The 14,762-nt window shown below is 42.8% G+C and overlaps 1 long non-coding RNA gene across 2 annotated transcripts; it reads left to right on the top strand.

Moving 5' to 3' along the window:
- Positions 1–591: 591 nt before the first annotated feature.
- Positions 592–11,673, top strand: LOC111093931. 2 transcript variants are annotated; one of them, XR_005383673.1, is made up of 3 exons: positions 592–1,143; positions 4,317–4,466; positions 11,231–11,673. It is a non-coding gene; the product is annotated as an uncharacterized LOC111093931 (long non-coding RNA). The 2 variants fall into 2 exon arrangements; XR_005383672.1 differs by lacking the exon at positions 592–1,143 and having other exon boundaries at positions 4,279–4,466.
- Positions 11,674–14,762: the final 3,089 nt, after the last annotated feature.

Genomic DNA, 14,762 nt, shown 5'->3' with positions numbered 1-14,762 from the left:
CTACCCCCAACAAGTAATTCTGGGGCTACTGCTATAAATCAGCACCATTTTCCACATTAACAGTTGAAATGCAGTCACTCCAGGCTGACGGGATGTCAAGACCACCCACCCAGAGGGGAGAAAGGCACCAAGCTGGTCTCATACTTGAAAACAGGTATGAGAATTGGTGTGGCCTTCAAGACAAGCAACCCAAACCACTAGGCCCACATCAGGCTCCACTGAGGCCAAGACATGCCCTAGGAGGAACCACCAGGTAGATCAATGGGGAATGCTAAGTGACTTCTGGAGCCTCAGATGGCTGGGCCACAGTTCTGAGGAGAGCAGAGAAAAGGCCAAACACACCCTGGCTATAGTGAGGAGGGGTCTTCAGGCTTGCTCCAAAGCCATGAGAGGAATCCAGAGACAGAATAGCCAACAATCCTGAGAGGAGAAAGATTTCCTCAAGACTAGGGAAGGATTCCCTCCCTGTGGTTGGTGGTAGAGTCAGGGATGGGGACAGGAGCAAGGACATAGGAGCACAAGGAGAACCTCCCCACCAAGGGCACTCCAAATTCCAAGCCAAGCTGGCAGACACAGAGAGGGAACTATGGCAAGGCAGTCTGGTCCCATCATTCAGGACCCTAGATGGCCTCAAACATGCCCACACCCCAAGTAGACTTAGAAGACCAGAGAGCCTGGCCACCCAGAGGAACCATGGGGGGATAAGTGATGTCTGTACAGCCTCCACGGAGCTCTTGGCTCAGGCCCTCCAAGCTTTTGCACCATGTAAAGTTCTGGAACCAGGGCTGACTGTGGAATGAAGCCATGGAAACCAACTCTAGTGCAAAGACCCTGCCAAGACCCCATGGCACTTTCTGGGCCAAACCTCATTTGTTCCCAGCCAGCACTGCCTGCAGTGCTGCTCACCGTGGCTGCTGGCTGAGCTCCTTCATGGGGTCTCCGTCTGAAACCCTATTTCTAGTGTCTACTGAAAATGAGGGCAAAGGACTCAACCATAAATATTCTGTCTTTATGGCGCGTGCTTCTGCGAGGGCATGTCATCATTTGAAGGCAGCCCAGAAAACGGAAATAAACTTCAAAGTCTAAAGGAGAAGAAAGAAGGACCCATGGGATACTCTTCAAATGAAAATAGCTGACCAACAGGTACTTTGAGGCTTCTGGGCTACTTGGTTTACATGGGCAAGCGCGTAGCATGGATGGCAGGCACCACGTGGCTACAGACCATCACCTTCTCTTTGTTCTTAAATGAGAATCCTTGAAAACCCTGTGCCATGTGGCAGGTTTGATTTTGTTCACTTAATTTTCTTCTCTTCTATATAATTTTCTTCTGCAAAAATGGAGACAGTATTTTCTTCAAAGGCAATTTACCATGTAAAGAAATACGTACATAGAGGGGAAAGAAATGAACATCCCCATAGAATGATCCATTTCATACACAGTGATGTCTCTCCATACAGTCTACCTTTTTTTTTTTAAATATAGAGAGAGCATGAGTGTTCACACGAGCAATGTAGGAGAGAGGCAGAAGGCGAGCGAGAGAATCCCAAGCTGGTCCAGCACAGAGCCGGTCATGGGGCTCGATCTCACAACCCTGAGATCATGACCTGAGCTGAAATCAAGAGTGGGTCACCCAACCGACTGAGCCACCCAGGTGCCCTCAGTCTAACTTTTTAATACACCATTAAAGGCTTTGCCAGGATCTGTGACATGCCATCTACACTGAGGCTCTGTCACCAAACACGGATAACTGGTTTTCTTTCATAGACCTGTGACTGCTACCTCTGTGTGGGCCTCATCGTCCTTCCAACCACTCACTTGTTTACTTCCTCAGCACACATTTATTAGAGGCCTCACATATGTGAAGCATGATGCTCACCACGAGGAATATAGAGGTGAATGAAGCGTGCTGGTCCCTCTTGTGCAGTTACCCCCCCCAAGCAGGCCAGGGTCAACAGGACTCACATGGCCCTGAATCTGCTTTCTTCCCATCATGTTTACTTCCTCTGGCATCACTGCCATCTAATCATCTGTGAAATGAAAACCTTCATAGTTTTTCCACTAAACCATTCAATCTCAGAGCTTGAACTCATGCCTCTGTCTCTCACCCTGTATTTTTAAAGCAGCCCATAACAGAATGCCCCATTCATGGTGGCTTAAATTCTTAAGGTCTTTATTGTTAATGTGATGAGATATTTTAAGGATGATTGGTGACCCAGCAATGTCATCAAGCAGCCAGGGTCTGTCCATCCGCCCACCATACCACATCAAGCATAATCGTTTGTCACCTCATTATCACAAAATGACTGCAACAACTCCATACATTGTGTTCCCACACAGTTATTCTCAAAGGCAGGAAAATTGAGAGACATTTTATTCCTTAAGTATTTGTGAATTTACTTTCTTTTCCTTTTTCTAACTGCCATATGCCCTCATCAGCATTCTATCAAACCAATATCCTCCTAAATAAGGTCCCTACCTCAAATCTATCCTATACACACATACCAACCCCAAATCGACTGTGTAGTAAGCCTTACGCATGGCCCCCAGTGATCCTTGCCTTCTGAGAGTCACATGCTATGTAGTCTCCTCCCATATTGTTCCAGGGTGGTCAATGCGGTCAAGAGAAGATGGCAAACATGACGGGATTTCACTTCTGAGGTTAGAGTATAAGAGGCACTGTGGTTTCCATCCTGGTCTCTCTCATTCCTCATACTGAGGAAAGCCAGCTGCCAGGTTCTAAGTATGCTCAGCAATCCCGTGGAGAAGTCCACATAATGAGGAAGTAAGGCCTCCTGCCAACAGCCACGTGAGTGAGCTTGGAAGTGGTTCCTCTAGCCTCTCTCAGCTGACATCTTCACTAGCACCTGTAAGAAGTCCTGAGCCAGAACCACCCACCTAAAATGCTCCAATTTCTGATCCATAGAAATTGCAAGCTTATAAATATTGTTTTGTGCCACAAAATTTGGGAGATAATCTGTTATTCAGTGATAGATACTGAATTCACTTCGCCTGAAAGCACACTACCTAAAACCTGAAAATGGTCTCATCATGAACAGCAGAAGGCTTGGCATTTCCAGGAGAGGAGTTTGGCTAGAGAGTCTTTTAAGATATTTTGATGTTTCAAAATTAGAACATGTCACATAAACATCAGAACATCTGGCCACACTAGCTCCACATGTCCACAGTGTACCATGAGCTGGGCCAGTGGCCTGGCCATCCCCCTTAGAAAGCAGATTCCCTCCAACATATCAAGTGTCCTCCAATACTCCTCCATCAACAGGAATCAGGGCATGTGACAGTTGCCATTTTTTATCCTTGCCTATACCATCATTTGGTTATAACAGAGATATTTTTGTGTATCCTTGTCCCTATCAAAAGAGAGAAAATGAGAGATAAATCAAAAGGGCTCTACTAAAAAAGAAATTGAAAGCACATCTTTCTTTATAAATAGAATAGAATATTCTCATGTGTTTGGTGTGTATATAAGAAATATAAGCAGGTCTCAAATCATTCATTTGTCTTACCTGTCTGGTCCCTTAGGCATCTGTGTTTATGATCCCAGATCTATAAGGCAGTGGTGTTTCACTAGCTAGCACAGGCCAGCTTTTCTGGAATCCAGCCCCAGACCATTAATTTCTCATGTTCACCCCTCTTTGATTCATCCCATTCTGCTCACCGTGAGGGTTTCATGTGTCAACCTGGCTAGGCTATGGTGTCCAGTTATTTAGTCAAACACTAGTCTAGATGTTGCTGTGAAGATATAGTTTAGATATGATTAATTTAAATTGGTGGGCTTTGAAAAATACAGATTGCTCCACATAATGTGGAAGGGCCTCATCTAATCAGTTGAAGCCCTGAAGAGGAAAGATTTCCGAATAAGAAGGAATTTGGCCTCAAGACTCAAATGTAGAAACCTTGCCTGAGTTTCCAGCCCACCTGGTCGGCCACACAGAATTCACACTCAAGACTGCAACCTCAACTCATATCAGGATTTCCTGCTTGCTGGCTTGTCCAACACATTTTGACTTGCCAACTCCCACATTGTGTCTTTCAATCTGTGTGGTGTGTGTGTCTGTGTGTGTGTGTGTGTCCTGTTTCTCTGGAGAACCCTGACTAATATACACACTGTCATCAACTGATCTGTGTCCTGCCAGATTCATATGCTGAAGTCCTAAGCCCACTATGATGGTATCCAGAGATGGAGCCTTTGTGAGATAATTAGATTAAGTCATGAGGTTGGGGCCTTCATGATGAGATTAGAGTTCTTCTAAGAAGAGGACTAGAGAGTGTAGAGATCTCAATCTCTCTCTCCATAGGAACACAGAATGGCCATGTGAGGGTGTAGTAAGAAGGCAGCCATCTGCAATCCAAGGAGAGGGACCTCACCAGACACTGACCCTGCTGGCACCTTCATCTTGGACATCTTGGACAGTCTTCAGAACTGTGAGAAAACAGATTGCCACTGTGTAAGTCACTGTGTAAGCCACCCAGCTTATGGTATTTTGCTATGGTAGCCCAAGCCAACTAAGACACCCACCCACTGTGTTCCTTATACTTCTTGACTCCATCTTCCATGTTCTTGGCCATGCCTATCTATGGTCCTTGGTCATGCCACTCCCTTACACCCAGGATACCTTGTCCTACCTCACCCTCAACAATGCCGGCTCCTCCCCTAGGACTCGGCCTTGCCATCACCTTGTCCAGGAAGCTTCTCATGACCATGCAGACAGGGGATATGTGGTCCTCCCCGATGATGCTTGCTCTGCAGCCCTCTTGATCCACGTGCTAACTTGAAATATAATGACCTCCTTTATGTGGCCCACCAGAGTAGGAACTCTCTCTTATTCTATCCAATGAATGAATAAATAAGCCAGATGAATCCTAACATATTATTACTGAGGAGGACAAACAGACAGAATAATTTTAGGCAAAGTAGTTTTATGGAATTATCATGTAAATCACTACAGAATAGAATAAATGCTTTGTAATTTAGGGGGAAACAGAAGGATTTTCTGGGCCTCTGGCAAAGCTTTTTCCTAACTCAATCATTTCATGCACGGCTTTTGCAAACGCATCTTCTGCTGGTCATAATTATGCGTCTCCCACCCCCCACTGTTTCGAATTACTTTGTGCTAACACCAAAATTGTTCCACAGAGAGTCGGATTTATTTGCTGAAATGTGATGAGGAGAAGTGGGATAAGAGACATACTTCACATGCGGCGCCCGTTGCTAGCACAGCTGTATTTCTGAGAAATATATTTTAGTCCTTTTGCCCCATTTCTTTTGTAATTTAATAACTGAAGTACAAAGCTCATGAAAGCTGGGAATGTGTTGGAAGGTCAGTGAGGAAAAATGTGCGTGGTACAGTTAGGAGAGACAAGGGAGTTAAAATAACAGGGGAAATTGATCATTTAGGATCTTTCTGGCCAGTGGTTTATAGCTAAATGTCTGTTTCAACTAAAGACCAAGTACTGGCATGTATCCACAAAATAGCAAATTCAGAAATAGAATTCCTTTTGTTCCTATTGTAAGTATAATTACTTGTTAAAAAATTATTTAAGACCAATAGAGGGGTAGCTACATGTCCTAAATAAATAAATAAATTAATTAATTAATTAATTAAGCAAGCTTTGGTGGTGACTGGGTCTGCTCTTTGAATGACAGACCTATACATTCAACAGTTTTCCCACCTAGCACAGAGCCCTGCATGCAGCACAGGCCACTGACAACATCTTCCTCATGTGCACAAATAGCTTTATGTCAAAACCCGACATTCACTAAGACACTAGAAATTTGAACAGGTCTCTAGTGATGGATTGGCTAGTTTTCCTCCCTAAGGAGCAGTAGTTTGCAGTCTTTGCTTGGGGTTGCATTTGTAAACGGGATGTAGATAATATCTCCATGGTTTCTAGGGAATATAGAGTTATCCACACCGATGTTCATGATAGCCAACACAACATCCCAACTGAACTTTTTAATCAGCACTTTCGGGAGAATGAGGCCTGTTTTAGTTTAGTGGACACATCTGATGCTGTCTAACCATCTGACGCCGTGATGAGGCACAGAATGCAGGCTTGGCAATCAGACAGCCCTCCAGTCCTACCCAGGCTTGGCCTCACCAGATGTGTGATCTTGGGCAAGATGTTCTGCCTCTCTGAACCCCTATACCTTACTCTGTAAAAGGAAGTAAAGAAACATTCTCTTACAGGAACGGGATGAAATTAGTTCAAGCATTTAGAATAGGAATTGGCACACAGTAGATGATCACAAATGGTAGAAAGTGTTGGTAACTAAATATGGCTGACACCATTCCCCCTGGTCCAGGATTCTGGCGGAGGCTTCAAACAAATAGGCGGAAAGCCCCTCCCATTCCAGAATAAAGTTCTAAACACATTCCTTCAGGACCTATTAAGATTGAAGAGCAGGGTGCCTGGGTGGCTCAGGGGTTGAGCATCTGCCTTTGGCTCAGGGCATGATCCCGGAGTCCTGAAATCGGGTTCCACAACAGGCTTCTTGCACAGACCCCACTTCTCCCTCTGCCTCTCTCTCTGTGTCTCTTGTAAATAAATAAATAAAATATTTAAAAAATAAAAGATGAACAAAATGTTGAAAAGCCAGTCTAGCAACCCAACTATGTATCTAGCATGATGTATTCAATTTGTGTGCACTCTGCAACTTCCATATCTATATGTATATAATACAATATAACATAATGTTATAATACAGAATATAATGTATGTATGTAATATAAAATATGTAATCTTTACATACACAGATACATATATGGAAAGAAATGAGTTGGTTTTTTTAAAGATTTATTTATTTATTTATTTATTTATTTATTTATTTATTTATTTATGATAGGCGTAGAGAGAGAGAGAGAGGCAGAGACACAGGAAGAGGGAGAAGCAGGCTTCATGCCGGGAGCCCAATGTGGGACTTGATCCCGGGACTCCAGCATCGCACCCTGGGCCAAAGGCAGGCACTAAACCACTGAGCCATCCAGGGATCCCCCAAGAAATGAGTTTATTGAAGGCAATAAGCCAAAACAAGATTTGCCAGCCAGGGGCAGATTAGTATGTATTCTCCATCATGAGAGGGAAGTAGGGTGCTTGACCACCTTCTCAAAGTAAGGAAAGGAGGCTCCAGCAGAGATATCAGAAAAGAGTATATATAATTAAGGGTAGGAGATTGGCATCCTACAGCCAATGCACCACATGCTGAGCAAACATGAAGTGGGGGGTGGTGGTCCTGGAAGAGCTAAATGTATGTTTCTTGGAATTCGAGAGTACCTGTAGATAGAGACTATTGCCTGCTTCTCTCCTGAGAATTCCAAAAAAGAGAGCTGGCTGGTGCAGTATACTATGGAAGCTAAAGAGAAGGGACCCATTTGGGATCCCAGTGCATGACCCCCTTGAATGGCAAGGATGTAGAGAAGATGGTCAAGCCAAGCAGTTTGGAAGCACCCACTTGATAGGGCAGTGTACGGTGGTGAGCGGTCCCATCACCAGGAGGCTGTGGGTATACATCAGGACAAAAGCAGAGGGAAGATCACAAATCTGTGATCTCTGTGGGACTGCCAGACCATCACAGAGGCACCTCCCAAGGGAGTGCCAGCTCTGGGGGACCAACCATGTGTGCAGGACAGGTAGATCACAATGGCACCAAGCATGGGGAGATGTGTCCCATTTCTACCAATAAGTTTTCCCTGCTTCTGTCCTGGGGACATGCGGAGAAGCAATGAGAGCTGGGGTTGGGAGCAGCTTTGCACCAGATGTGAAATTGAAGAGTTCAGTCTAACCAGAACTTTTAATGCCCAGCAATGGACCTTCTTTGTCACGTGAGCCGAAGCATCGAGAAAGCTGTATGGGTCTGTCTAAGGCGTCTTCCATGGGCAGAGAAGGGAAATCCCACAAAGCAGAATTAAAAATAGAAGTGGGAGAAAAATAAATCCATGGTCTGCTTGTATATTTTGAGTTCAGAGGCCACAATAAGCCAGTCCCCAAATACACTGTCATCTTGTGATGGCAGCCCCCAGACAGGGACAAGCAGACCCAAATTCAGAGGTCAGATACTTTTTTATCGTGAACAACCAAGGCATGGCGGGGAGGGGGGGGTCTCTTCAGTTCTTCTGTACCATTTACTTGAGACTATCACATTAACTGAAACACAACCTAACTTGGAATGTCTAAATTATTATATTATAATGGAACAAAGCCCCAGGGACTGCAATCAAATTAAGTCAAAATCAGATTTCCACCCAATGTTTTAGAACTCTCGCTTACTCTTCCTTCCAAAATTCTTTTCCTCTTAATCACTAATCTAGGTTCCCTGGGAACTGTGTTCCCTCTTTTCTGCCCTCAAACTTTCCTCCCAACGAACCCCTTTCCCTTTGGGGCACAGATTTCTTCATGAGTTGAAATTGTATTTCTCTTTATACCATAGTCTATGAACATACTCAAGTTATCTAATGGGAAATGACATCTTCTGATGTGAGATCTACCCCTAGATTTGCCTAGATATCAAGCTTGTTAAAATACAGCCCTCAGGATTGGGAGAATAATGGTGGTCTGGTTTGCAACCTCCTTCCCCAAACAACCATGAAGTCAATAAGGAAAACAGATGAAACTCAAAAGGACTCATGCATTTGGCACTACCAGAAGAGAGGGAATGCTGCGACCTTTGCATTACCTGATCGTAGACGGAAAAGGCAGCAGATTCCCACAGAGCTCCCACACCCACTCGCCGCTGCTGAGAGCCTCTGAATGCAGAGGAGCAGAGAGGGGGCCAGAAAGAGTAGAAAGGAGAGCAGAGGGACCTGAGGGCTGAGAAGAACTACAGACAAAACCACCCCCGGAAGGAGAAAGGGAAACAATACACACAAAATGACTCAACACCAGTTAGGAGCTGGAGGTTCCTCGTCCTGCTGTGGAAAAGACACTGGCAAGTGGGTGGAACCAGAGGGGGCAGCTTGGAAGAAGCATTACTTGTGGGAGAGAAAGAGGTATATGGAGAAGACATGGTACCCCTTGGAGATGAGGCAGTGAAGGGAAAGAAGGAAATAAGAAGAGGAAAGTAAGTCTCCAGCGGAATAATTGAACCAACGGAATAACATCTCTTATCCTGGTTGGGATGTCTCAATGTGATCCAGATGTCATTTCTCCGGAAGTCAGCTTACACATGTAATGCAATTCCAGTAAAAATTCTAAGGAGCTTTTTAATGGAGCTAGGCTAGTTAGAAAAATAAACACACAAGGAAAGCCAGGAAAACACAGAAGAATTAACTCAGTGGGTGGGGGTGAGTGGGAGGAGGAATAAGCCTACTGGACGGTAAAACATGATACAAATCCTATACAGTGAAAGGCTGGCATGTGAACAGACAGGACAGTGGAGTTGAAAATAAAGAAAAAGATGCAAAACAGGTCTCTCAAATCACAGGGGCAACCATAATCTCTTTAATGAATGACAATACAATCAGGTAGTCATTTGGAAAAATAGATAAAATTAGATCCATTCCTCAAACCTTACATAAAAATAAACTCCAAATAGATTTAAATGTTATAAATAAATAAATAAATAAATAATAAATAAATAAATAAATAAATAAATTACATATACCAGAAGAAAATAGAGGTCAATTCTCCTATAACCTGAGTATAGTAAAAAGCTTACAAATTATGACTTAAAATTAAATGCAATAAAAGATTGATGAATTTAACTACATAAAAATAAAATAAAAATTTTGGATGCTGTAAATACAACATAGGCAAAGTCAAAAAATGACAAACTAAATGAAAATATTTACAACACACATATAAAATAAAGGATTTGTATAACTAATTTATTTAAAAATATGTAAAGTTGTAAAATCTTCTATAGATTCAATGCAATTCTATCAAAATCATAATGGAAATTCCTACAGAGATGGAAAAAAAATCCTAAAATTCACAGAAGACCTGGAATAGCCAGATTGTTTTAGAGGAAGAAGAACAAAGCTGGAGGCATCACACTTCCTGATTTCAAAATATATTACAAAGCTACAGTAATCAAAACAATATAATGCTGGCATATGAACAGACATATAGACCAAAGGAATAGAATAGAGAATCCAGGAATAAACCCACACATATGTGGCCATTTGACCTTTGGCAAGGATACCAAGAATATAATGGAAAAAGGATGGTCTCTTCAATAAATGGTATTTGAGAAAATTGGATATCCACATGCAAAAGAACGAAATTGAACTCTTATATCACACCATGTCCAAAGTCAACTCACAATGGATTAGATTTAAACATAAGACCTGAAACTCTAAATTTCCTAGAAGAAAATATAAGGAAATTTTTTTTACATGCCCTGGCAATGATATTTTGGACTTGACACTAAAGCACAAGAAACAAAAGCAAAAATAAACAAGTGGGACTACATGAAAGTAAAAAGCTTCTGCTTAGCACAGGAAATAATCAACAAATGGAAAGGTAACCTACAGAATGGGTGAAAATATTTGTAAATAATTTATCTGATAAGGTTTAATACACAAAACATATAAAGAGCTCCTACAACTCAACAGCAAAAAAATCCAAATAACTAAATTCAAAACTGGGCACAGAGACTAAGTAGACATTTCCCTAAAGAAGACATACAAATGGCCAACAGGTATATGAACATGTGCTCAACACCAGTAATTACCAGGGAAATGCAAATCAAAACCACAAGGAGATGTTATCTCATGCCTGTTGGAACGGCTATTATGAAAAAGACAAGAGATCTAGGAAGGCCTGGCAAGGGTGCAGAGAAAGAGAATGCTTGCACACCGTTGGTGGGCATGTAAGTTCATGTAGTCACTATGCACAATAGTATGGAGAGTCTTCAAAAAATTAAAACTAGAGCTACAGTATGATCCAGCAATCCCACTCCTGGCTAAATAACTGAAGGAATTGATATCATAATCATGAGGAGATATCTGGGGAGCTTCCTGAGTTCTATACCCCACTTGGGGGGCTGCTGCGCCCACCTCTCCTGACGCTGTGCATTCCCTTAGGCAGGTGCAGTGGCTGCTGTGATGCTCTGGAACCTGAGGGTGATACAGCTGCTTGGCTGAGGCCTCTGGGTGCCCTTTCTTTCTGCCATGGTGGTAGCAGAGAACCAGGATTGTGAGAGTTTTTTCCTACCAATGAGTAATATGCTTATTTATATAACTAATTAAGCTTTTTTTTTTTTTTTTGGCAGAAATTCTCTGACATCCAGGAGCAGAGTCTATGCCAGGAAAGAGCAAAGGAGCTTTTCATGAAGTGGCTCCTTGGAGGTTCTTGTGAAAACAGCATGTCTGACACTGGGGCTACATACATTTTTAAATGCATTTGTTTTTGTTTTTTTAAATGGTCAAGAAGCCAATTGCACGTGAAATTGTGTATGAAAGTGTATTCCCAAACCAGAATGTGGAGGAGCTGTAGAACACAATGCCTCTGGAGTTAGGCCGGGTTACAACACTTGTGATGCTAACCACATCTTAACTCTCCTGAGATTGTACTCCTTCATCTAGAAAATAAGGCCTTTCCTAACCTTGCAGAGCTCTAGCAAGGGTGAAACAAAAGATTATCAAAAACTCTTAGTGTCCAGACTAACCTATAGTATGCACTGAATAAATAAAATCTCAAAAAAAAAAAAAAAAAGTCAAACAAAAGGTACCATCATCATCATGTTTTGAGTGTTGCAGGATTTTTTTTTTCCTTTCTTGCTTATTTTCCACAGATGTGTTTCTCAATTTTGACAAATTCGATTTTGAATATTTTAACTCACTACTACAAAGGACAGTGAATATCTCTAATCAAGGGAGAATTTACATTCACTGGTTAAAGGCCTTCTCTTGCCCTGGGTAGTAAGGGAATAGGAAAAGGAAGGAGAAAGAAATAGGATATAATCGAAGATTTATCAAATAAGTCCAACAAATGATTTCAATAAAATTTAATCTATTTTTCAAGAAAGAACTATTTTTACTGTTCTGCTTTGCTGTATGTTCAGCTTACACGAAATAGCACCTGGTAAGGAATCATAATAATCACAGTCAAATATTGACCCGCTTCTCTGTTAGGCCGCTTCTGAAATGGCTCCCAAGGATCCCTACCTCCCTGGCTGCTCTTCTCCCCTTGCGGGTGGGCCCGGGCAATCACTGGCTTCTAATAAAGAGAATGTCCCAAAAACGATGGTGTATCACTCCTGAGATGAGGCTGAAAGACTATGACTTCCTTCCTGTCTCCACCATCTCTCTTTGGTTCTTCTTGCTTGTCTGCTGTGCTGAAGCAAGCTGCCATTTTGTAAGCCCGAGGGTGGAGGATCTGAGGCCCTCAGACCAGCAGCCCAGAAGGATGCTTCCCAGTTGAGCTGTGAGGTCATTGCCGCTGATGCCAAGACCCGGATTGCAACCTCTCGGAGACTCTGAGCCACTGGACACAACCTCACCATGCCCAGGTTCTTGACCCACAGAAACAGTCAGCCAACAAATATTGTCATTTTAGGCTAGCAGATTGAGAGTGATTTTCTTGCAACGGTAGATAACGAACCATCGGCATTGTAGTAAGCACTATAGGAAAGTTTGAGTTTAATTTCTAAGACATGATGAAGTTAGATTTGCTGCTTCCTGGAGAAACCCAGTAGACCACTTTCTCACCAAAACACTTGCCATGCTTGGCCTTTGGGGCAGGGCCTGTCATGAAGGAGAAGGATTCTTCTGAAACACAGGCATGCTACGCTTCTGCATCACCTTGGTCCTCAACCCTGCAAAGCTAAAGTTTAAACTCCCATACTCTTTTTACTTGTATTCAGTACCTATGTATTCAGCACCTTCTTTCTTTTCACTGCTTGAGCTGTTTTCTACATTATTTATCCTTTGCATGATCATCCAAGCTCACTACAGAAAAATACCACCTAGTGTTTAGAAAATCAGAAACACTTGAGCAAGTATAGTCATAGCCCATAGCGATGCCAAGGCTGAAAAACTGGTGCCTGGAATATGCCCGGCACCATTGCTCTGGATGAGGTCTTGGACAACTGCTGTCCGTTTTGCCTTCCCTACCCTGCCTACACAAGTTGCCACTCATGCTGCGAAATGGGCCTACAGATCCCTGCAGAGGCCGCTGCTCTGTGCCTCTGCCGCATTACAAAGATAGCGCCCACTTCTTGAGTGAACAACTTGCCTCCGAAACAGATGGACCTGAATGAAAGTAAGATGGAAATCAGGAGCGTGCACAGAAATATGTCAGTCTGGGGTCAAATTGGCATTTGGGAGCTTGTCACCATCTGCTGACCCAGGGCTCCGAGCTTGCTAAGCCATCTTGCAGATCGATTGACATTTTAAAATTTCTTAGATCTTGGGAAGAGTTTCAATGGTTCTCGGTTGTTGCCACAAAGATTGTGCATATTTTTATCAAACAACAGCTGAGGTCTAGAGCTCTGTAGCTCCAAGACTTTACCACCTATTTGTTATGGGCCTGCAGTCTTTTCCTAAGGGGAGAGCTCACGGGCCATTGTAGACTCTGAAGCACAAAATCTTTTTTTTTTAATAAATTTATTTTTTATTGGTGTTCAATTTACCAACATAGAGAATAACACCCAGTGCTCATCCCGTCAAGTGCCCTCCTCAGTGCCCGTCACCCATTCACCCCCACCCCCCACCCTCCTCCCCTTCCACCACCCCTAGTTCGTTTCCCAGAGTCAGGAGTCTTTATGTTCTGTCTCCCTTTCTGATATTTCCTACCCATTTCTTCTCCCTTCCCTTCTATTCCCTTTCACTATTATTTATATTCCCCAAATGAATGAGAACATATAATGATTGTCCTTCTCTGATTGACTTACTTCACTCAGCATAATACCCTCCAGGTCCATCCATGTCGAAGCAAATGGTGGGTATTTGTCGTTTCTAATAGCTGAGGAATATTCCATTGTATACATAAACCACATCTTCTTTATCCATTCATCTTCCGATGGACACCGAGGCTCTTTCCACAGTTTGGCTATTGTGGACATTGCTGCGAGAAACATCGGGGTGCAGGTGTCCCGGCGTTCACTGCATCTGTATCTTTGGGGTAAATCCCCAGCAGTGCAATTGCTGGGTCATAGGGCAGGTCTATTTTTAACTCTTTGAGCAACCTCCAAGTTTTCCAGAGAGGCTGCACCAGTTCACATTCCCACCAACAGTGTAAGAGGGTTCCCCTTTCTCCACATCCTCTCCAACATTTGTGGTTTCCTGCCTTGTTAATTTTCCCCATTCTCACTGGTGTGAGGTGGTATCTCATTGTGGTTTTGATTTGTATTTCCCTGATGGCAAGTGATGCAGAGCATTTCCTCATGTGCGTGTTGGCCATGTCTATGTCTTCCTCTGTGAGATTTCTCTTCATGTCTTTTGCCCATTTCATGATTGGATTGTTTGTTTCTTTGGCGTTGAGTTTAATAAGTTCTTTATAGACCTTGGAAATTAGCCCTTTATCTGATAGGTCATTTCCAAATATCTTCTCCCATTCTGTAGGTTGTCTTTTAGTTTTGTTGACTGTATCCTTTGCTGTACAGAAGCTTCTTATCTTGATGAAGTCCCAATAGTTCATTTTTGCTTTTGTTTCTTTTGCCTTCGTGGATGTATCTTGCAAGAAGTTACTGTGGCCGAGTTCAAAAAGGGTGTTGCCTGTGTTCTCCTCTAGGATTTTGATGGAATCTTGTGTCACATTTAGATCTTTCATCCATTTTGAGTTTATCTTTGTGTATGGTGCAA

This window comes from Canis lupus, chromosome 34 (genome assembly GCF_011100685.1).
Source record: "Canis lupus familiaris isolate Mischka breed German Shepherd chromosome 34, alternate assembly UU_Cfam_GSD_1.0, whole genome shotgun sequence".
In the NCBI taxonomy this organism is placed as follows: domain Eukaryota; kingdom Metazoa; phylum Chordata; class Mammalia; order Carnivora; family Canidae; genus Canis; species Canis lupus.
This window is presented reverse-complemented; position numbering and strand designations above follow the sequence as displayed.